The following is a 23,161-nucleotide window of genomic DNA, read 5'->3' as shown; positions in this document are numbered from 1 at the left end:
AGGAATGAAAAAGAAGTGTTTATCCACATAAAAACGTGAACGTAAATGTTTATAGCAGCTTTATTCATAAGTGCTGACATTTGGAAGCAACCAAGATGTCCTTCAAAAAAGTGATAAACAAACTGAGGCACATCCATGTAATGAAATATTATTCAGTGATACAAAGAATTTAGTTATCAAGCCACAAAAAGATATGGAGGGCTGGGTGCTGTGGCTCACGCCTGTAATCTCAGCACTTTGGGAAGATAGACAGGAGGATCACTTGAGGTCAGGAGTTCAAGATCAGCCTGGCTAACATGGTGAAACCCTGTCTCTACTAAAAATATAGGAAAAAAAAAAAAAAAAGATGGAGGAACCTCATGTGCATATTGCTAAGTAAAAGAAGCCAATTTGAAAAGTCGATATGACATTCTGGAATAGGCAAAACCATGGAGGCAGTAAAAAGATCAGAGATTGCAGAGGTTCAGGGAGGAAGGAAAGAAGGATGGATGGATAGAGAAAGAGATATGTTTAAGGAAGCAAAACTGTTCTATATGATACTGTGAAGATGAACACCTGTTACCATACCACTGCCAACACCCATATAAGGTAAGACACAAAGAATGAACCCTAATGTAAACTATGATCTTTAGTTAGGAACTGTGTATCAGTTTTGGCTTATTAATTATACCGAATGTAGCACACTCATGCAAGATAGCTATAGGAGAAACTGGGAGTGGGGTAGGGAGGGTACATGGGAATGCAACACTTCCCACTTATTTTTCTTTAAAATTAAAACTGCTTTTAAAAGTCTGTTAATTTAAAATAAAGAGTATATACAAATGTAATTTTATTTTATTTATTTTATTTTATTTTATTTTTTTGAGACAGACTCTCGCTCTGTCACCCAGGCTGGAGTGCAATGGTGCGATCTTGGCTCAATGCAACATCTGCCTCCCAAGTTCAAGCAATTCTCCTGCCTCAGCCTCCTGAGTAGCTGATTACAGGCATGCGCCACCACACCTAGCTAATTTTTGTATTTTGGGCAGAGATGGGGTTTTGCCATGTTGGCCATGCTGGTCTCGAACTCCTGACCTCAGGTGATCTGCCTGCCTTGGCCTCCCAAAGTACTGGGATTATAGGTGTGAGCCACTGTGCCCAGCTTACAAATGTAATTTTAAAATACTATAAACTTCTTGTGTATGTTTATAATATATAGTATCTGTGATTGGTATTTTCTTCACAAGTGGCAGATGAAAGACTTGCTGTGGAATAAAAATGAAGTAGATGAATATAGACACACAAGTAAGTATTTACTGACTGTGTTTGCCAGCCTCTCAGATGGCCTCCAATGGTCCTCGTCCCCTTTTTGTTATTCTTTTAAGCTCCTAAAGTCTGAAGCATTTGTTACACTGCAGTAGATAACTGATAACTAATACACTGCTTTTTAGTTAGGATTAAATCAGTGAATGCACATCAATAAATAAAAACTCTGAGAACAAATGAACAACTTTGGATTTGCAGGGATTTGGAGAGGTTCTGGACTTGGATACTGAAAGTATTACAGAAAGAAAGAGGGAGAAGTGAGGCCGAAACAGAATGGTTTAAAGGTGGACAGGGAACAGACTGACTCTGATCTGCACCCTGAAGCACAGAATAGTTTGCAGCCAGGGTGGATGGTGGTGCAGGTTGAAAAGGGCAGGTGTCTCAATCATTCAGGCTGCTATGACAAAATGCCATAGACTGGGTGGCTTATACACCACAGAAATGTATTTCTTACAGTTCTGGAACCTGGGAAGTCCAAGATCAAGACACCAGCAGATGCAGTGTTTGGTGAGGGCCTGCACTCATTCATAGACATTGTCTTCTCATTGTGTTTTCACATGGCAAAAGAGGCAAAGGAGGTCTCTGGGGTCTCTTTTATAAGAACATTAATCCCATTCATGAGGGGTCAACTCTCATGACCTAATCACCTCCCAAAAGCCAGACACAACCATACTGGGGGTTAAGTTTCAACATATAAATTTCAGAAGGACGCAAATACTTAATCTATACCAGCAGGAGAATTCCTCTCAAAAGAACTGCCTAGAGAGAACTAGGGATACCAGGGAAGAGTTGGAATAACAGAGAAAAGCTCTCCATTCTGACATGTGGGAAGCTTCCAGCATAAAAGCCAGAGAATCTCATCTTTTGTGCACAAATCAGTCAGTCTTGATGTTGTCTTCTTTTTTAAAAATGTCGACTTTATAGATGCATAGCTTCTGCATAATATAATATATTGGCAAATATATATAGCGTATAATTACCACACAATCAAAGCAAAGAATATTTCATTTACAAAAATAAAAATAAAAAGTTGGCTCCAGCCTCTCTGCCATCAATGGCCACCACCACCAACCACCCTACCCAGGCAACTAACTGTAGATCTGTTTTCATATTCTAGAGTTTCTTATAAACTGAATCACAGACTATGTGGTTCCAGTTTCTTTTGCTCAGCATAATGTTTTTCAGATTCCTTGTGTCATAGATCATATCAGTTCATTGCTCTTTATTGCTGAGTAGTACTTCACAGTATACAGTGGATATACAGTACCACAATTTGCCTATCTATTCACCTGTGATTGGACAGCTGAGATTTTTCTGGGTTGGGGCTGTCAGTTCACATAAGCCATGAACATTCATGTATCACCATTATAGCATCAAACAGAATAATTTCAGTGCCCTAAAAAAATCCCATTTCTCATATTTAACCCTTTTCATTTTTATTATACCTGATAAAAATACCTTTCCAAACTAAAGACAAAATAAAACTTTTTCATACAAACAAAAGCGGAGCAAATCTGTCTCCAGAAGACCTGCACTACAAGAAATATAAAGAATATTTTTCAGGCTGAAGGAAATGATCGCAGAAAACCTTACATTTATACAAAGAAATAATAAACTTCAGAAATGATAAACATACAGGTAATATAGCAGGCTTTTTTTTTTCTTTTTTGAAACGAGTCTCACTGTCGCCCAGGCTGGAGTGCAGTGGTGCAATCTGGGTTCATTGCAACCTCCACCTCCCAGGTTCAAGAGATTTTCCTGCCTCAGCCTCCCAGGTAGCTGGGACTACAGGTGCCTGCCACCAGACCCAGCTAATTTTTGTATTTTTAGTAGAAACGGGATTTTGCCATGATGGCCAGGCTGGTCTCGAGCTCTTGACCTGAGGTGATTCACCTGCCCCAGCCTCCCAAAGTTCTGGGATTGCAGGAGTAAGCCACCATGTCCATCCTATTTCTTTCAATGTGGACAATTTCTATTGCTGTGTCTTCAAGTTCACTGATCTCTTCATTTGCAGTATCTAAAATGTTATTAAGTTCATCCAGTGAAATTTTCTCTTTCTTTTTTTAAAAATTAATTTATGTCCCCACAAAAGCAGACCAGTGATGTTTTCATTTCATATATTGTATTATTTGCCTCTAGAGGTTCCATCTGATTATTTAAAAATATATTTCATTATTTTTTATTATTATTATTATTATTATTAGAGATAGGGCCTCACTCTGGCACCCAGGCTAGAGTGAAGTGGCATGATCATAGCTTACTGCAGTTCAAACTCTTAGGCTCGAGTGATCCTCCTGCCTTAGCCTAGTGAGTAGCTAAGACTGCAGACATGTGCCACCATGCCTGGCTGGTTTTTAAATTTTTTTGTAGAACGGGGTCTGACTCAGGCTATTCTTGGATTCCTGGCCTCAAGCAATCCTCCTGCCTCAGTCTTCCAAAGCACTGGGTTTACAGATGTGAGCCACCACACCCAGTCTCTTTATTATTTTTATGTTTTCCTTTAAAACGTTAAACATTTATAATAGCTATTTTAAAGTCTTTGTTAATTCTATTATGTTTATCATTTGTGAGTATTTTTCTATTGGCTAATTTTTCCCCTCATTAGGGGTCATATTTTCATCTTGTTAGCAATTTTTCACTAGGTGTTGAACATTGTGAATATTATATTGTTGAGTATTTGGGTTTTGTTGACTTATTTTAATGAATGTTGAAAATGTTTGGCAGGTAATTTAGTTACTTGGATCATTTAGTTGCTTGATCATTTCAAGAACTACTTTTAAACTTATTAAGGAAAATCTAAAGTAGTTTTAATTCTAAGACATATTTAGCTGTACTACTAAGACATAACACTTGTTGGTTCTGTGCTGAATGCCCAGGTTTTTGTTTTTGTTTTTTTTTTGAGACGGAGTCTTACTTTGTCACCCAGGCTGGAGTGCAGTGGCACAATCTCAGCTCACTGCAACCTCCACCTCCTGGGTTTAAGCGATTCTTCTGCCTCAGCCTCCCGAGTAGCTGGGATTACAGGCATGCGCCACCATGCCCAGCTAATTTTTGTATTTTTAGTAGAGATGGGGTTTCGCCGTGTTGGCCAGGCTGGTCTTAGAACTCCTGACCTCAGGTGATCCGCCTGCCTGGGCCTCCCAAAAGGCTAGGATTACAGGCGTGCCACCGTGCCCAGCCTGAAAGCCCAGGGTTTTCTGGAGTTCTCTTCACTCTGGTAAGGAGGAGATCAAACGTCTCTTAGCCCTGTGTGACCTCTAGGACTTGTTTAGCTTACAACTCACAGACTTTGTTCTTCGCTCAGCCTTGTGTAATTTCACCTCACATAGTACACATTAGATTCTGCCAAATAATGAAGGTTATGCAAACTTTTGGATCTCTTTCTCTGCTATCTCCCTCTTTGGAACTCTGCCCCAAAAATTCCAGCCACTTCAGCTTCCCCAATTTTTTTTTTTTTTTTTTTTTTAATGTCTAGCGCAGGTAAAATATACCAAGTTTTTATCTCTACTTCATTAACTCAGTGAGATCTCTCAGTGACGTTTGTGCTTCCCCTCTCTGTGCCATAGCCAGGAATTGCCTTTAGGAAGGAAGCTGCAACAATCAAAAGACACACCTTATTGATTTCCTTTCTTTCAGTGGCTAAAAATAAATGGTTTAGGGCTGGCGGTGGTGGCTCACGCCTGTAATCCCAGCACTTTGGGAGGCTGAGGCAGGAGGATCGCTTAAGTTCAGGAACTCGACACCAGCCTGGGCAACAAAGTGAGATCCTGTCTCTACCAAAATAAAATACAATAAATAAATAAAAATAAATTAGCTGGGTGTGGTTGTCTGTGCCTGTAGTCCCAACTACTCAGAAAGCTGAGGCAGAGGATCCCCTGAGCCTAGGAGTTCAGGGTTGCAGTGAGCTATGATCACCCTACTGCACTCCAGCCTGGGTGACAGAGTGAGACCTGTCTAAAAAAAGAAAGAAAGAAAGAAACCTAGGCATGGCAGGTCACACCTGTAATCCTAACACTTTGGTAGGCTGAGTCAGGTGGATCACTTGAGGCCAGGAGTTTGAGACCAGCCTGGCCAACATGGTGAAACTCCATCTCTTCTAAAAATACTAAAAATACACACACACACACACACACACACACACACACACACACACACACAAATTAGCCGGGTGTGGTGATGTGTGCCTGTAATCCCAGCTGCTGGGGAGACTGAGACATGAGAATCTCTTGAACCTGGGAGACAGAGGTTGCAGTGAGCTGAGATCTCACCACTGCTCTCCAGTCTGGGTGACAGAGCAAGAGTCTGTCTCAAAAAAAAAATAAAATAAAATAAAGAAAGAAAGAGAAAGAAAGAAAAAGAAAGAAGGAAAGAAAGGAAAGAAAGGAAAGAAAGGAAGAAAGGAAGAAAGGAAGAAAGGAAGAAAGGAAGAAAGAAAAAGAAAAGAAAGAAAGAAAGAAAGAAAGAAAGAAAGAAAGAAAGAAAGAAAGAAAGAAAGAAAGAAAGAAAGAAAGAAAGAAAGAAAGGGCTTAAAACACTGATTTCACACACTTTGTTTTCTGTGTTCTATGGCAGCACAGTAAGCTCCATACTGACACCATTCCATAAGTGGACGCAGAATTCTACTGACTCATTGTTAAATATGAATAGATAACTCAGGATCAGCAGACATTTGAGGATGGGAGAACACAAGAGTTACTTAAATTTTCACAACACAGGCTGGGTGCAGTGGCTTACACCTGTAATCCTAGCACTTTGGGAGGCTGAGGTGGGTGGATCACCTGAGGTCAGGAGTTTGAGACCAGCCTGACCAATATGGTGAAACCCCGTCTCTACTAAAAGTACAAAAATTAGCCGGGCGTGGTGGCACACACCTGTAGTCCCAGCTACTCAGAAGGCTGAGGCAGAATAATTGCTTGAACTTGGGAGGCAGAGGTTGCAGTGAGCTGAGATCGCGCCACTGCACTTCAACCTGAGCGACAGAACGAGACTCCTTCTCAAAAAAGAAAAAAATATATATCTATATATATTTTTTCCACAACACAATATAGGTGTTATAATATTGAACACATGTAGATGTATCAGTTTGCTAGGGCTGCTAAAACAAAGTGACATAAAAGGGCCTTAAACAACAGAAATTTTTTGTCTCATAGTTCTGGAGGCTAGAAGACTGAGATGAAGATGCCATCAGGGTTAGTTCCATCTGAAGACTGTGAGGGAGAATCTGTTCATGCCTCTCTCTCAAGTTCAATGCAATATTTGGCATTCCTTGGCTCTTGCTGCTTCAGTCTTTGCCTTCATCTCTACATGTCTATCTTTCCTTGTGTACGATTGTCTCCGAATCTCCCCCATTTTAAGAACATCACTCATATTGCATTAGGTGCTCACCTCATCTTAACTACATCTACAAGGACCTTATTTCCAAATAAGGCCATATTTTGAGGTACTGGATGTTAGAACATCAACATATGAATTCTGAGGGGACACAATTCAACTCACAACCATAATTACAGGTGTTGCTAACAAAATTTGTGAGATGGAAAGGAAATGGAAAATTTGTGAGAAGAGATAGAGGAAAAAATGGGAAAATCTAATGTCCTGGTCTTACAAAAACAGAAAGAGAGTCGTGAAATATTGACAAAAGTCTATAGAACATGAAATAGGAGGCCAGGCGTCGTGGCTCATGCCTGTAATCCCAGCACTTTGGTAGGCCGAGGTGGGTGGATCACCTGAGGTCTGGAGTTTAAAACCAGCCTGGCCAATGTGGTGAAACCCTGTCTCTACTTAAAATACAAAAATTAGCCAGGTGTGGTGGCGCACGCTTGTAATCCCAGCTACTCAGGAGGCTGAGGCAGGAAAATTGCTTGAACCCAGGAGGCAGAGGTTGCAGTGAGCCAAGATCATACCATTGCAGTCCGGCCTAGGTGACAAGAATGAAACTCCATCTCAAAAAACAAAAAGAAACAAAACAAAAAAAAAGAAACAAAGAAATAGGAGTTTTGATATATTATTTAATGTTATGACGGTAACCAGTTAGCATGGTAAACAAACTGAAATGCTTATAGGAGCAAAGCAAGTAATATAAATAAGAAACAGGGCTCAAGCATGGGTGTGCATGTTTACCTCTTGGGTGTGTTGAGAACTTTGGCATACAAGCTGCCACTGGTCACATCTGGAGAGTACAGCCACTTGATCATTAATTTTAATGGGATTAATTTTGGAGATAAGGGCTATATTTTTCATGTACTGGTTATCCCTCCAAATTTCATGTCCACCTTGGACCTCATAAGGTTATCTCATTTGGAAAGAAGGTCTTTGCACATGTAATTAGTTTAAATCATACTGGATTAGGGTGTACCCTAACTTCAATGGCTAGTGTCCTGACAAGGGGAGATTTGGGGACATACACACACACACGCACACGGGAAAGCCACGTGAAGACAAGACAGAAATTTGAGTAATAACAACTACAAGCCAGCGAATGCCACGGATTGCTTGCAAAAGCTAAGAAGAAGCAAGAAAACATCTTTCAAAGGGAGCAGAGCTCTGCCAACATTTTGATTCTGGACTTCTGTCCTCCAAAACTGTGAGAAAATGTATTTCTGCTATTTTAAGTTATCTAGCCTGTGGTACTTTGTTATAGCAATGCTAAGAAACTCATGTGTGCTACAACTGACTTTTTGTGAAAAGTTAGGCATTTTCTTTTTCTTTCTTTTTTTTTTTTTTTTTTTTTTTTTTTTTTTTTTTTTTTTTTTTGAGACGAGGTCTTGCTCTATTGCCCGGGCTAGAGTGCAGTGGTGCAATCACATCTCACTGCAGCCTGGACCTCCTGGGCTCAAGTAATCCTGCCGCTTCAGCCTCCCAAGTAGCTGGGACCACAGGTGCACACCACCACCTCCAGCTAATTTTTCCTTTTTTTTTTTTTTTGGTAGAGATGGGTTCCCACTCTATTGCCTAGGCCAGTCTTGAATTCTTGGGCTCAAGTGATCCTCCTGCCTCAGCCTCCCAAAGTGCTGGGATTATAGTGTGAGCCACCACACCAGGTCAACATTTGGATTAAAAAATAATAATACATCTAATAGTTTTTCAATGTTGGCTTTAAAAAAAATTACTACAATCCAAACCAAATACACATACAGTCAGGTCTAGCCTGCAGACCATCTGTTTGCAACCTCTGCAGTAGAGAAGCTACTAATAAATACTGAATAGGCTATGACTAACAGAATTGAGAAGGGAGGTAAGCAAACTGAGATGTGGTATAAGTGTGCTGAATTTTCAACTGTCATAGCAGGAAGTAAAAAGAAAATGTCTAAACCTGATTAATTAAGAAATAGCAATAAAATGATTCAAAGTAGTTGCCTCTGGAAAATGGCATAAGGGGTGGGGCAGATGACTGTTGCTGTCCATTGTAAGTTCTTTTTTATTCCTTGATTTTGAAAGGCAGGTAGGTATTATTAGGCATGCCAGGAACTTACTCTGAAAGTGAGGATAACTGTATTTGTTGCCAGCAATAATAGAAGAGGCCAATGGCTGGAAAAAGTTTGGAAGAGTGCAAAAGACATTATCTCTCCCTGAAGGAAAATAGGTCTTAGCAGATTTGGAAGAACAGACAAAATGCGGGTTTCCACATTTTTATGTCCCCCAGAATTTATCTTTATGCAGGTCATGAGAGTCTTTAATCTTTTTTTTTTTTTTTTTTTTTTTGAGACGGAGTTTCACTCTTGTTGCCCAGGCTGGAGTGCAGTGGCGTGATCTCGGTTCACTGCAACCTCTGCCTCCTGGGTTCAAGTGATTCTCCTGCCTCAACCTCCCCAGTAGCTGGGATTATAGGCATGTGCCACCACACCTGGCTAATTTTGTACTTTTAGTAGAGACGGGGTTTCTCCATGTTGATCAGGCAGGTCTTGAACTCCCGACCTCAAGTGATCCACCCGCCTTGGCCTCCTAAAGTGCTGTGATTACAGGCGTGAGCCACTGCACCCAGCCAGGGAGTCTTTAATCTTAAGTATGCTTTAAATTGTGGAGATGAAATAATTGAGTAAGGTAATCTGTTAAGTTTTACAATATGGAGGAACTGAAAAATTAAGAATCCATTCTGGTCATTTCATTTTGAAATCATCTGTTAGAAAACTCGAAAGTGCCACCCATATTTCATGGAGCTATTTGTGCTTTTCATAAAGGAAGTATAGATTCTTTAATTATACAACTGTTCATGACATATGGCATGACTAATGATTTCAAATGATAAATCCAAAGGAATCAGTCCATTGACATTGCACGAGGGGAAAATCATCTCTGGAACAACACCCAGATTATCTAGAAATTCTTGTTTTTACAAAAACCCACCACCACATTAGCAGTATATAGTTACATGACATTTGCAAGTTGAATTGATATAGTTAAGTAATATAGTTACTAAAGATCTCTACTAAAGATGTTTCTGAGAGCAATATGAAGAAATTAAAATTAGATTAAACTTTATAAATAGTTTATTAGATGTCACTTTCTTCCCTCTATGACACTTATGAAAACTGGATGAATAGCCAGATTATATTCCTCAATCTGTTCTCCACACTAGTCCTAAGGGACCTTGCTCAAAGGCAAATCTGCTTAAGGCCTTCCCCTAACGTAAATCCTTTACTGGATCCCCATTGTCTTCAATACAGCGTTGTTGTTGTTGTTGTTGTTTTTCCTAGAGATGTAATCTCACTATGTTGCTCAGGCTGATTTGGAACAACTGCTGCTCTTTTTTTTTTTTTTTTTTTGAGACGAACTTTTCACTCTTGTTGCCTAGACTTGAGTGCAGTGGTGTGATCTCGGCTCACTGCAACCTCTGCCTCCCAGGTTCAAGTGATTCTCCTGCCTCAGCCTCCCAAGTAGCTGCAATTGCAGGCGCCTGCCACCACGTCCAGCTAATTTTATTTTATTTTATATTTTGTATTTTTAGGAGACAGGGTTTCACCATCTTAACCATGCTGGTCTCAAACTCCTGACCTCAAGTGATTTTCCCACCTCAGCCTCCCAAAGTGCTGGGATTAAAGGCCACTGCACCCAGCCTTGGTCTTGGACTCCTAAGCTCTAGTGATCCTCTCGCCTTGGCCTCCCAGAGTGCTGGGCTGGGATTCCAGGGATGGAATCCTATGCCCAGCTGCATTAAGTTTTTCTGGATCTGATCTCAGATCACTTTCTGGCCTCTTCTCTCAACTCCCTAATCAACACAAATGTGGTGTTTGCTTGTCCTTGAACCTGAGCTCCTGGGTGTGTTGTTCCTTCCTTTTCCAGTCCTCTTTCCCTTGGCTAACTTCTGCTTATCCGTGAAAGCTCAACTTAGATCTGCTCTCTCCAGGAAGGGACCCTGTTCACCCTTTCAAGGCTGAGTTGTATATCATCTCGGGTATTTCCACAGCACCTTCTTGGTTAACTCATCACAGTTTGGCTTCTTCATCTATTATCATCTGACGCTAATCTCACTAGAGGATTTATAACTTTATGACCATAAAAGTTGGATTTTCTTACTGAGAAAATTTCTTCTCTGTTTCTTTCTTTCTTTTTTTTTGAGATGAATTCTTGCTCTGTCGCCCAGCTTGGAGTGCAATGGCGCAATCTCAGCTCACTGCAACCTCTGCCTTCCGGGCTCAAACGATTCTCCTGCCGCAGGCTCCCGAGTAGCTGGGATTACAAGTGACACCATGCCCGGCTAATTTTTGTATTTTTAGTAGAGATGGGGTTTCACCATGTTGGTCAGTCTAGTCTTGAACTCCTGACCTCTGGTAATCCAACCTCCTCGGCCTCCCAAAGTGCTGGGATTACTGGTGTGAGCCACCATGCCCGGCCTTATTTCTTTTCTTTTTCTTTTTTTGAGACAGGGTCTCACTGTCATCCAGGCTGGAGTACAGTGGTGTGATCACAGCTCACTGCAACCTCCGTCTCCTGGGCTCAAGGGATCCTTCCACCTCAGCTTCCTGAGTAGCTGGGACTACAAGCATGCCACCACCATGCCTGGCTAGTTTTGGTATTTTTTGTAAAGATGGGGTCTCAAAACAAATATATGTTCTTTAGACTATTATTCCCATTTCATCTCATCTCCATTCTCAAGCATTTACAAACACTACTTAAGTTTCTATTTCTTGCTAGTTGTATGATGTTGAGAAAAGTAAATAATTTCCTTAAATTTTATTTCCACATCTGTGAAATAGGAATGATAATAATGATACCTACCTCACAGGGCTGTTTTGAAAAGTAAATGAGTTATTGCCTGTGAATGTTTTCAGCTGAATTCGCAGTGTAGTATCCATTCATAGGATTATCGGATTTTAAAAACATGCAAAATGGCAGTTAAGCTTTACTGGTGATACTATAATTTTTTTTTAAGGAAAAGAGAAAGGAGCAGGAAATAGTCCATATTTTGAAAAATATTTTAGAAGAAGGTGAGTGACTTGGGACCCAAAGCATTTTTCTCAGATTTAGGTCAGTCTCCTTTTTCTGGTCCATTTGAATTTTCTTTCATTTGTGAAGGATTTCATTTAAATCAATGACCTTTATAAATCTAGATTTTTTTCAGAGAAATACAAAAATTTATCAGGAAAAAAAATTTCACAGCATTTCCGGTTTTATCTGTCTCAATTGATAGATTTTTATAATCTCTTTTATAATTTTCTTGTAAAATGGAGCATACTGTTAAACTTTCATAAATCCTCTCATTCTCAATTAAAAATTTTTACAAAAAAAGCTCTTGCAATAAGTTTCTGCTGGTATGTACAGAGATGAACTTGGAAATCAAGTCTTTTTAAAAATCGTGAGCATGAAGAAATAGTCTGTGAATGCCCACTACTTTACCCAACATGCTGGGCATTGGGAATATAATTCAGGTTTTCAGGAAACTTATGTTCAAGCTATTCAAAAGGCAAGTTAGGAGAGTTGATTGTGAGTACAGTGTTCTTTAAGAAAACAACCCTCTTTCCTTGGTAAAACTTTCTTCTTTTTTGTTTTGTTTTGTGTAATTATGGTGTTAAGGTCTAGGACACCCCCTGTGAAAGTGGGGAAGAGGGCAATTGAATTGTAAAGGGATCTAAGGGTAGGAAGAACTTGATTATTCATCAGGCTTGGGATTTGCCTATTTTATAAATGAGCTGAGAACTAAAGTCATTATTTAGAAACAAAAGAAGGTGCAGTGGCTCACGCCTGTAATCCCAGCACTTTGGGAGGCCAAGGCGAGAGGATAGCTTGAAACCAGGAGTTTGAGATCAGCCTGGCCAACAAAGTGCCAGCCTCCCAAAGTGCTGGGATTATAGGTCTGAACCACCACACTGGGCCATATCAAGACTTCTCATTATCAACATTGATGACAAAGATTTATTGAGTCCACCAGGGGCGGTGGCTCACGCCTGTAATCCCAGCACTTTGGGAGGCCGAGGGGGGCAGATCACGACGAGGTCAGGAGATCGAGACCATCCTGGCTAACATGGTGAAACCCCGTCTCTACTAAAAATACAAAAAATTAGCCGGGCGTGGTGGCGGACGCCTGTAGTCCCAGCTACTGGGGAGGCTGTAGCAGGAGAATGACGTGAACCCGGGAGGCAGGGCTTGCAGTGAGCGGAGATGGCGCCACTGCACTCCAGCCTGGGTGACAGAGACACACTCCATCTCAAAAAAAAAAAAAGATTTGTTGAGTCCTATTGTGTGTATGGAGGGGACTACTCTGGGCACAAAAGCATAAGAACATAAAGCAGACTTGTTTCCTTTCTGACAGTACACTTTTTATCTCTTTGTGGGGAAGGTTTATGTATTTAGAAACAGGGACTCGTTCTGTTGCCCAGGCTGGAGTGCAGTGGGGCAGTCACAATTCACTGCAGACTTGACCTCTCAGGCTCAAGCAATCTTTCCACCTCAACCTCCCCAGTACCTGGGATCACAGATAAATACCACCACACCCTACTAATTTTTTGGTTTTTGTAGAGACTGCTTCTCCCTATGTTGCCCAGGTTTGTCTTGAATCCTGGGCTCAAGTGATCCTCCTGCCTCAGCCTCCCAAAGTGCTGGGATTACAGGCATGAGCCCTTGTGCCCAGCCTGCAAAGTTTATTTGAAATATGTTTCTATAGCATACCATCATCCCAGGGTATATTATATTTTAGATTCTTCTTCTCTAAAACAAAAACATGTCTTTGGCTGACAAAGAAACAATTAAAAGAAAAATGTCCTTAGACACAATTCACATAACTCTTTATATCAGTAGTAGCCCACCAGTTAGCTTCCCTTGAAAGAAAACAATATTGATGATCATTGTACCCTTTGGCTCTGCCCCGCAGTCTGAGTTAAGGTGAGGGGAGTCATACTGTAAAGGCAGCACTCCCTCCTATTCAGTGGGTCCAATTAAAAAAAAGAAAAAATAGACAGCACTCCCATTTGTCCTCTTGCATGATGAGGAGGCTCCGGACGTCCAGGACACCTGACTCAATCTAACATTTGGGTGACCTTTTCATCCCTTCCAGCATCGGTTTCTCAGGGTAACAACTCCATTAACAGGTGCCAATTTGTTTCCACAGCCTGATGAAGTTCATAAAGTTCACAGGAAAAGTCTTCAGTCATGAGCTGGCTCAACTCTACACTGTGCTTTTGGGAACAGAGGCTTCTTTAAGAGCCCTGCCTACCTCTAGCACATTACGTCACTCCCATATCACCTTACTCAGAGAGTTGAAGGGTGGCAAGTAATAACCCTATTTTTAAAAGACTTTTGATTTCTCTCTGTATTTGCATAAAGTGCAAACATTTAACAGTTCACAGCTCATTGTAATTACTGACTTCTACTCGGAGTAGTGTGGAGGGTCTTTGCTTTTAATCCCTCTGTTCCATTGTTATTTCCTTGGAATACTCAGATCGGAAAGAGGCTTGCTATGCAGGGGAGCTACATGGCTCAGGCTCTGACAGTCTGAGGGGCAGCTGGATCCAAGGGATTAGAGGTTATGATAGCTGAGCCTATTACTTGGCGGGACGAAGACACAAAAAGTAACTCTTGACAAGTCAGAGCAAGTGTGATCTCAATGATAGCAGCTCTCCTGTTGCGCTTTCCTAACGAATGAAATTGGGGTCCCTAAACATTTTTTGGAAGAATAAGTTTTCTGTTTTATGTTTTAACAGGTCACTGCAATTCAACAGAGATAAATGAATTCAAATCAAAGATGTTTTCGGGTACTTCAAAAAATATACTTGTAAACTGCTTTCAAAGTACTTTTTTTTTTTTTAATTTAGAAACACAAGCTGGTCACTTTTTTAATAATCCCAGCACTTTGGGAGGCTGAGGTGGAAGTATCGCTTGAGCCCAGGAGTTTGAGACCAGCCTGGGCAACATAAGGAGACCTTGTCTCTGCAGAATTTTTTTAAAAAGTAGCCAGGCATGGTGGCGCATGACTGTTGTTGTAGCTACTCAGAAGGCTGAGGTGGGAGGATCGCTTGAGCCCAGGAATTTGAGGCTGCAGTGAAGTATGATTGCATCATCACACCCCGGCCTGGGCAATAGAGTGAGGCTTTATCTCTAATCTATTCTTTTTATTTTTAGTAATGGAGTCTTGTTCTGTCGCCCAGGCTGGTGCAATCATAGCACACCATAACCTTGAACTCTTGAGCTCAAGTGATCATCCTGCTTCAACCTCCCAAGTGGCTGAGACGACAGGTAGGTGCCATCATCAAAGTACATTTTACTTTATAAAATAAATTAAGAAATTTTAGAATTGCACATTGATGGACACACATTTTATCCTTAATACTATCTGCAGCCAAGTGTATATGTATATATTTTTGAGACAAGGTCTCTCTGTCACCCAGGCTGGAGGGTAGTGGTGCAGTCTCAGCTCACTGCAGCCTCCGCCCCCAGGCTCAAGCCATTTTCCCACTTCAACCTCCCAAGTAGCTGGGACTACTGGCACATGCCACCATGCCCGGGTAATTTTTTGTATTTTTACAGAGACAAGATTTCCCCATGTTGCCCAGGCTGGTCTCAAACTCCTGACCTCAAGGGATCCACCCACCTCAGCTTCCCAGAGTGCTGGGATTACAGGCATAAGCCACTGTCTCCAGCCCCAAGTATAATTTTTTTTTTTTTGATTCGGAGTTTCATTCTTGTTGTCCAGGCTGGAGTGCAATGGCGCGATCTCAGTTCACCGCAACCTCCGCCTCCCAGGTTCAAGCGATTCTCCTGCCTCAGCCTCACAAGTAGCTGGTATTACAGGCATGTACCATCAAGCCTGGCTAATTTTGCACTTTTAGTAGCAATGGGGTTCCACCTTGTTGGCCAGGCTGGTCTCAAATTCCCGACCTCAGGTGATCCACCCACCTTGGCCTCCCAAAGTGCTGGGATAGGCATGAGCCACCGCACCCAGCCCCTAAGTACAATTTTTAACCCCCTTTTGCCTTTCTGTGTCTCCCTTAAGTTTTGAAGTTCAGTCCACTGATGAAAGCTCAAGGGGAAGTGTGGTATGCTGGAAGGAGTAAGAGGCTAAGAGTCAGAAGAAACTCTGGCTCTGCCATTTATAAGTCATATTCATTTAATCTCTTTGCTTCAGTTTCCACAGCTGTGAAATGGCAAGAATGATAGCTGCCTCATTTATTTTTACAAAGTTCTTGTAATAATACTGGATAATATAAATGAATAATCTGAGCCAGCATATGAGGTAGGTACTAATGTTACCCATTTTACAGAAGAGGGAACTAAAGGTTGAAGTGCTTAAGTGACTTGCTCAACATCACTCACAAGATACCTGACTGAGTTTGTACCCCATCCAGACTCACTTGGCCCCACTCAGCCCTACCCTTGGACCTTGGCTGCTTGCTCAGTGGAGCTCGTCTGGTCTCCTAACACCACAGCTGACTCACAGCTGACTCACACTCCCCTGGGGTGAGTGCCTAGCTCTGTCCTGACCTCTCTGATGCCCATGGCAGTGTTGGGTTTGTTTCTCTTTCTTCCTTTTTTCCATTACTCTTTGCTTCCCTAGGATTCCACCTCCCAATAAAGCAGCTGACATGCTCATATTCTAGTCCTGTGCTCTCCAATTCAGTAGCCACTAGCCATGTGTGGCTATTTAAATGTATTTATTGTTTGTTTGTTTGTTTGTTTTGAGACAGAGTCTTGCTGTGTTGCCCAGTCTGGAGTGCACTGGCATGGTCTTGACTCACTGCAACCTCCACCTCCTGGGTTCAAGCAATCCTCCCACCTCAGCCTCCTGAGTAATTGGGACTACAGGTGCATGCCACCACAGCTGGCTAATTTTTATATTTTTTTTTTTGGTAGAGACAGGGTTTTACCATGTTGCCCATGCTGGTCTCAAACTCCTGACCTCAACCAATCCCCCTGCCTCAGTCTCCCAAAGTGCTGGGATTACAGGTGTGAGCCACCGTGCCTGGACTTTAAATTTAAATTAACTAAAATTACATAAAATTAAAAATTTCATTTCTCACTTACGCTGGCCACATTTCAAATGCTCAGTAGCTCCATGCGGCTAGTAACTACTGTAGTTGATAGCACAAATAAGAATATTTCCATCATCACAGAAAGTTGTATTGGCTAGGGCTGCTCAAAACCTTACCATAACAAATAACTTCTATTTTCATCAATTCCATTCTTGATGGGCACCTTCTGTCTTTCTAATTTACTCTAGTATCCCCACTTAGATACCTTCCTTTGAACCTAGAGTTGTAGGATGCTGTGTCTTTCTCATCACTCTCTTACTACATCCTCATCACCCCCCTTATCCAGCTTAATTTATATGATCTTTCAACGTTTTCTTAGTTCTCTGTTCTTCCTTGATTACATTCATCTGCTGTGCAGGATATCATCTATTTTCCCCTCCAGATCCACTCTCCACCCTATTCTGTGACAGGTGGTCTACCATCATTGGCGAACCTTTTTCTCTCTGGGTCCTGTTTGAGTTCAGCCCATGGCAACCCGGAAGGAGACCAGAGAGAGAGGGGAAAGTGAGATTGAGATATTTATTCCTCTAATGTCCTCTCTAAGAAGTCACCATGGGCTAGCTTTGTCCCTCATTGGAGGGACTCAGCTCCTGAAAGAATTTTAGCTATTCTCTATTTGAAAACCAAAACCAAAAAATACCCTCCTAGATTACTACTGAGCTCTGACAGACACCTGTGACCAGGATGGCTAAACTGGCCATCCTGAACTGGGTATTATATGCTCCACTAAAACCTAAAAATTGCACACAGCAAGTTTCTTTTTCTTTTTTCTTTTTTTTTCTTTTCTTTTTTGAGACAGAGTCTCATTCACTCTGTTGCTTAGGCTGGAGTGCAGTGGTGCAATCTTGGCTCACTGCAACCCCCACCTCCTGGGTTCAAGCGATTCTCATGTCTCAGCCTCCTGAGTAGCTGGGATTACAGGTGTGCACCACCATGCCTGGCTAATTTTTGCATTTTTAGTAGAGATGGGGTTCTACCCTGTTGGCCAGGCTGGTCTCGAACTCCTGGCCTCAAGTCATTGCCTGCCTCAGCCTCCCAAAGTGCTGAGATTACAGGTATGACCCACTTGTGCTCAGCCAACAGCAGGTTTCTTATAAAATGGAAATGATATGATCTGCTTGGTACGGGTCTGGAAGACACAGCACCCTGCATGAGCAGGCGGCACAGACTCCCATGCTACTGCTCCTACTGCTTTGTTGCCTCTTTCTGAATTCACACCAGTCCCTTTTGAGGAGTTCCATATAGCCAGTTAATAGAGGAAGAAGAAACACATAGGCCAGTTTTGTTGATGGATCTGCCTTTAGGACATCCCCAACTGGAGATGTGTAGCTGCTACACCATCTCTCCACTGAAAGGTGGCTTAGAGAGACAGTGGTGAAGGGAAATCCCTGTGGGCAGAGTGCTGGATGTTGCATCTAGTTGTCCACTACATGTGGAAGAAGAGGTAGCCTGAGGGACAGAACCGTAGTAACACATGGACAGTGATCCATTTGGTCAGGAACTTGGAAGGATTAATTTTGGAAAACCAGTGGGAAGGAGATCTGGGGTGGATGCATGTGGGTAAAGCTCTTGGAATGAGCACAAAGTGTGAAAATGTTCATGTTCCATGTAAATGCCCACCAGAGGGTATCTGCTAACAAAGAGGCTCTTAATCAGAGGGACAAGATGCCTTGGCCTATGAATGTCAATGAGTTTCTTTCTCCAGTCACTCATGGAGTTTGTGGACCTATGTACAGACAGGAATGAAAGCTGTGCATGGGCTCAACAACATGGACTTTCCCTCATTAGGGCTACCACCAATGCTGAGCGCCCAACCTGCCAACAGCACAGGACAATTCTAAGCCCTTGACATGACATAATTTCCTGGGGGAGACCAGAGAGCCAACTAGTGGTAGGTTTAGGGTAGACACATAAACTGGGTGTAGATTTATCTTTCCTGTCCTCAGTGCTTCTGCCAGCTCCACCAGTTTTTGGACTCTCAGAATACTTTATCCACCACCCTCATATCCCATGCAACATTGCCTAAGACAAGGGCATGAATTTTATGGCAAAGGAAGTGGAACAATGAACCCAACATCTGTGAACTTCACCTATCTCACCACAGACCTCACTACACAAAAGTAGGTTTGATAGAACAGTAGAATGAATGCTCTGCTGAAATCCTAATGTCAGCTGGGAGACAACACCCTGTAAGGGTGGGCTCCTGACCTGCAAATTGAGGTATGCTTATAACCCAGTGACCAGCACATGATGTCCTCATTTTCCTAGCCAGAATGCATGAGCCTAGGGACCGAGGTTGGAGATCGCAGTGATCCCTCTCACTATGACACCATAACCTTGAAGAATTTTTGCTTTTTTGTCCCTGTGACCTTGGCTTCTGTGTATTTACAGGTCCTAGTGCCCAAGGGAGGAATGCAGAAAATGGGGTTACTGTGTTGACTGGAGTAGTCAATCCTGATTACCAGGGAAAAATTGGGTTGCTGCCACCCAGAGAAGACAGAGAGCTATGTTTGAAACCCAGAGGATTCACTGGGGTGCCTCTTAGTACTCATTTGGCCAATTGTCTTAGTCAATGAAAAACTGTAGTAGCACACAAGAACAAGGTCACTAAGGACTCAAATCCTGTAGGAATAAAGGTCTGAGTCACCCTGTCAGGTAAAGAACCCCATTAGGTGAGGTGCTATCAAAGGGTAAGAGAACATGGAATGAGTTATGGAAGACAGCAGTTATGGTTACCACCTGCTTAGACTTCATGACCTGTCTCAGAAGCAGGGATGGTAATGTGTTACATGCTTTCTTTTCATAAGAAACTGTGAAACTGACCAGACGCAGTGGCTCACTCCTGTCATCCCAGTACTTTGGGAGGCTGAGGCAGGTGGATCACCTAAGGTCAGGAGTTTGAGACCTGCCTGGCCAATATGGTGAAACCCCATCTCTACTAAAAATACAAAAAATTAGCTGGGCGTGGTGGCGGGCACCTATAATCCCAGCTACTTGGGGGGCTGAGGTAGGAGAATCACTTGGACCCAGGAGGTGGAAGTTGCAGTGAGCCGAGATCGTGCCATTGCACTCCAGGATGGGCAATAAGAGCAAAACTACATCAAAAAAAAAAAAAAAGAAAGAAAGAAAGAAAAGAAAAGAAAAGAAAGAAAAGAAAGAAAAAAAAACAAATTGTGAAACTGCCTTCCAATGTGGGTGTGTCATTTTGCATATCAGTTGCAATGTCTCCATTTTCATTTCTAATTGAGCTTATTTAAGTCTTCTCTCTTCCTGGTTAATCCAGCTAATGAACTATCAATTTTTTTTATCTTTTCAAAGAACCGGTTTTTACATTTCACTGATGTTTTGTGTTTTTTTGTTTCAATTTCATTTAGTTCTGCTCTGATCTTTATTATTCTTTTTCTTCTGCTAGTTTTGGATTGGTTTGTTCTCAGTTTTATTTTTCGTTAGGATGGTTTGTTTCTTAATCAGTTTGTTATTGTTTCTCTATTTCCTTGAGGTGTCAAGTTAGGTTTTAAGTTTGTGGTCTTTTACTTTGTTTTGTTGCTTTTGTTTTTGAGACAGAGTCTTGCTCTGTCACCCAGGCTGCAGTGCAGAGGCATGACCTTGGATCACTGCAGCCTCTGCCTCCCAGGTTCAAGCAATTCTCTTGCCTCAGCCTTCCGGGTACATGGGACTACAGGCATGAACCATTGTGACCAGCTGATTTTTGTATTTTTAGTAGAGATGGGGTTTTGCCATGTTGGCCAGGCTGGCCTCAAGTGATCTACCCGCCTTGGCCTCCCAAAGTGCTGGGATCACAAGCATGAGCCGCCATATCTGGCCCATCTTTTACATTTATTTATTGATTTATTGATTTATTGATTTATTGAGATGGAGTTTCCCTCTTGTTGCCCAGGCTGGAGTGTAATGGCGTGATCTCGGCTCACTACAACCTCTGCCTCCTGGATTCAAGCAATTCTCCTGCCTCAGCCTCCCGAGCAGCTATGATTACAGGTATGTGCCACCATGTCTGACAAATCTTTTATTTTATAGTAGACGATGTTTCACCATGTCGGTCAGGCTGGTCTCGAACTCCTGACCTCAGATGATCCTCTCACCTTGGCCTCCCAAAGTGCTGGGATTACAGGCGTGAGCCACTGCACCGGGCCAACGCTTTTTAGGTAGGCATTTGTACTATAAACTTCCCTTTTAGCACTGATTTTACTGTATCCCAGAGATTCTGATCACTTGTATCACTGTTATCATTACTTTTTTTTTTAAACAGAGTCTCACTTTGTCACCCAGGCTGGAGTGCAGTGGCACAATCTCGGCTCACTGCAACCTCTGCCTCCTGGGTTCAAGTAAGTCTTGTGCCTCAGCTGCTTGAGTAACTGGGACCACAGGCATGCACCACCATGTCTGGTTAATTTTCCGTATTTTTAGTAAAGACAGGGTTTTACCATGTTGGCCAGACTGTTCTCAAACTCCTGGGTTAAAGTCATCTGCCAACCTTGGCCTCCCAAAGTGCTGGAATTACAGGCACGAGCCACCATGCCCAGCTGTTATCAATGTTGAAGAATTTTCAAATTTTCATCTTGAGGCTGGGCATAGTGGCTCACACCTATAATCACAGCACTATGGAAGGCCAAAGTGGGAGGAATGCTTCAGCCCAGGAGTTTGAGACTAGCCTGGGCATATAGTGAGACCTTGCCTCTATAAAAAAATTAACAACGTAGCCAAGCATGGAGGTGTGTGCCTGTAGTCCCGGCTACTTAGGAGGCTAAGGTAGGAGGATTACCTGAGCCCAGGAGTTTGGGACTGAAGTCAGCCAAGATTGCACCACTGCACACCAGCCTGAGTGACAGAGTGAGACCCTATAACAAACAAACAAACAAACAAATCTTTCATCTTGATTTCATTGTTAACCTAAAAATTATTCAGGAGCAGATAGTTTAATTTCCATGTATCTGTATAGTTTTGAGTGTTCCTTTTGGAATTGATTTCTAGTTGTATTCTGCTATGCTCTGAGAAGACACTTGATATGATTTCAATTTTCAATATTTTAATGAGACTTGTTTTTTGGCCATATGGTCTGTCTTTGAGAATGTTTCATCTGGTGATAAGAAGAATGTATATTCTGCAGTTCTTGGCTAGAATGTTCTGTAAATGTCTGTTAAGTCCATTTTTTTCTAGAGGGAAGTTTAAGTTCAGTGTCTCTCTGTTGACTTTCTTCCTCAATGATCTATCTAGTGCTGACAGTGGTGTGTTGAAGTCCTCCACTGTTATTGTGTAGCTGTCTATCTCTTCTTACCTCTAGTAGTGATTGTTTTATGAATTGGGAACTCCACAGTTAGGTGCATATATATTTAGGTTTAAAGTCTGTCTTATTTAAGAATAGCTACTCCTGCTCACTTTTGGTTTCCATTTGCGTGGTGTCTCTTTTTCCACCCCTTCATGTTGAGTTAAAAGAATCCTTACGTGTTAAGTGAGTCTCTTGAAGATAGCAGATATTTGGTTTGTGACTTTTTATCCATTTTACCAATCTATGTCTTTTAAGTGGAGCATAAGAACCATTTACATTCAATGTTAATATTGAGGTGTGAGCTACTATTCTCCTCATTGTGTTGACTGTTATTTACTTACTTTGTTTTCTTCCTTGTTATTACTTTATATGCCTTATGAATTTTATGTGTTCAAAAATTTCTTTTTTTTTTTTTTTGAGATGGAGTCTCACTCTATTGCCCAGGCTGCAGTGCAGTGGCACAATCTCAATTTACTGCAACTTCTGCCTCCCAGGTTCAAGCAAATCTCATGCCTCAGCCCCCCAAGTAGCTGAGATTACAGATATGTGCCACCATGCCAGGCTAATTTTTGTATTTTTAGTAGAGATGGGGTTTCACCATGTTGGCCTGACTGGTCTTGAACTCCTGACCTCAGATGATGTGCACACCTTGGCCTCCCAAAGTGCTAGGATAACAGGTATGAGCCACCATGCCTGGGCCAAAAGTTTCTATTCCAGGGAATATTGACCTTTTGTTTCAAAATTTAGAACTCCTTTTACTATTCCTTGTAGTAACACATTCCCTCAGCATTTGATTATCTGAGAAAGATTTTACTTCTCCTTCATTTATGTAACTTAGTTTTGCTGGATATATAATTCTTGCCTGGCGGTTATTCTGTTTAAGGAGACTAAAGATAGGACCCCAATCCTTTCGGGCTTAAAAATTTTCTGCTGAGAAGCCTACTATTAGTGTGATAGGTTTTCCTTTATAGGCTATCTGATGCTTTTGTCTCACTGCTCTTAGAATTCTTTCTTTCACATTGACTTTATATAGCCTCATACCATATGCCTTGATGATGTCCTTTTTGCAATGATTCTCCCAAGGGTTCTTTGAGCTTCTTATATCTGGATGTCT

This window comes from Macaca nemestrina, chromosome 4, assembly GCF_043159975.1.
Source record: "Macaca nemestrina isolate mMacNem1 chromosome 4, mMacNem.hap1, whole genome shotgun sequence".
In the NCBI taxonomy this organism is placed as follows: domain Eukaryota; kingdom Metazoa; phylum Chordata; class Mammalia; order Primates; family Cercopithecidae; genus Macaca; species Macaca nemestrina.
This window is presented reverse-complemented; position numbering follows the sequence as displayed.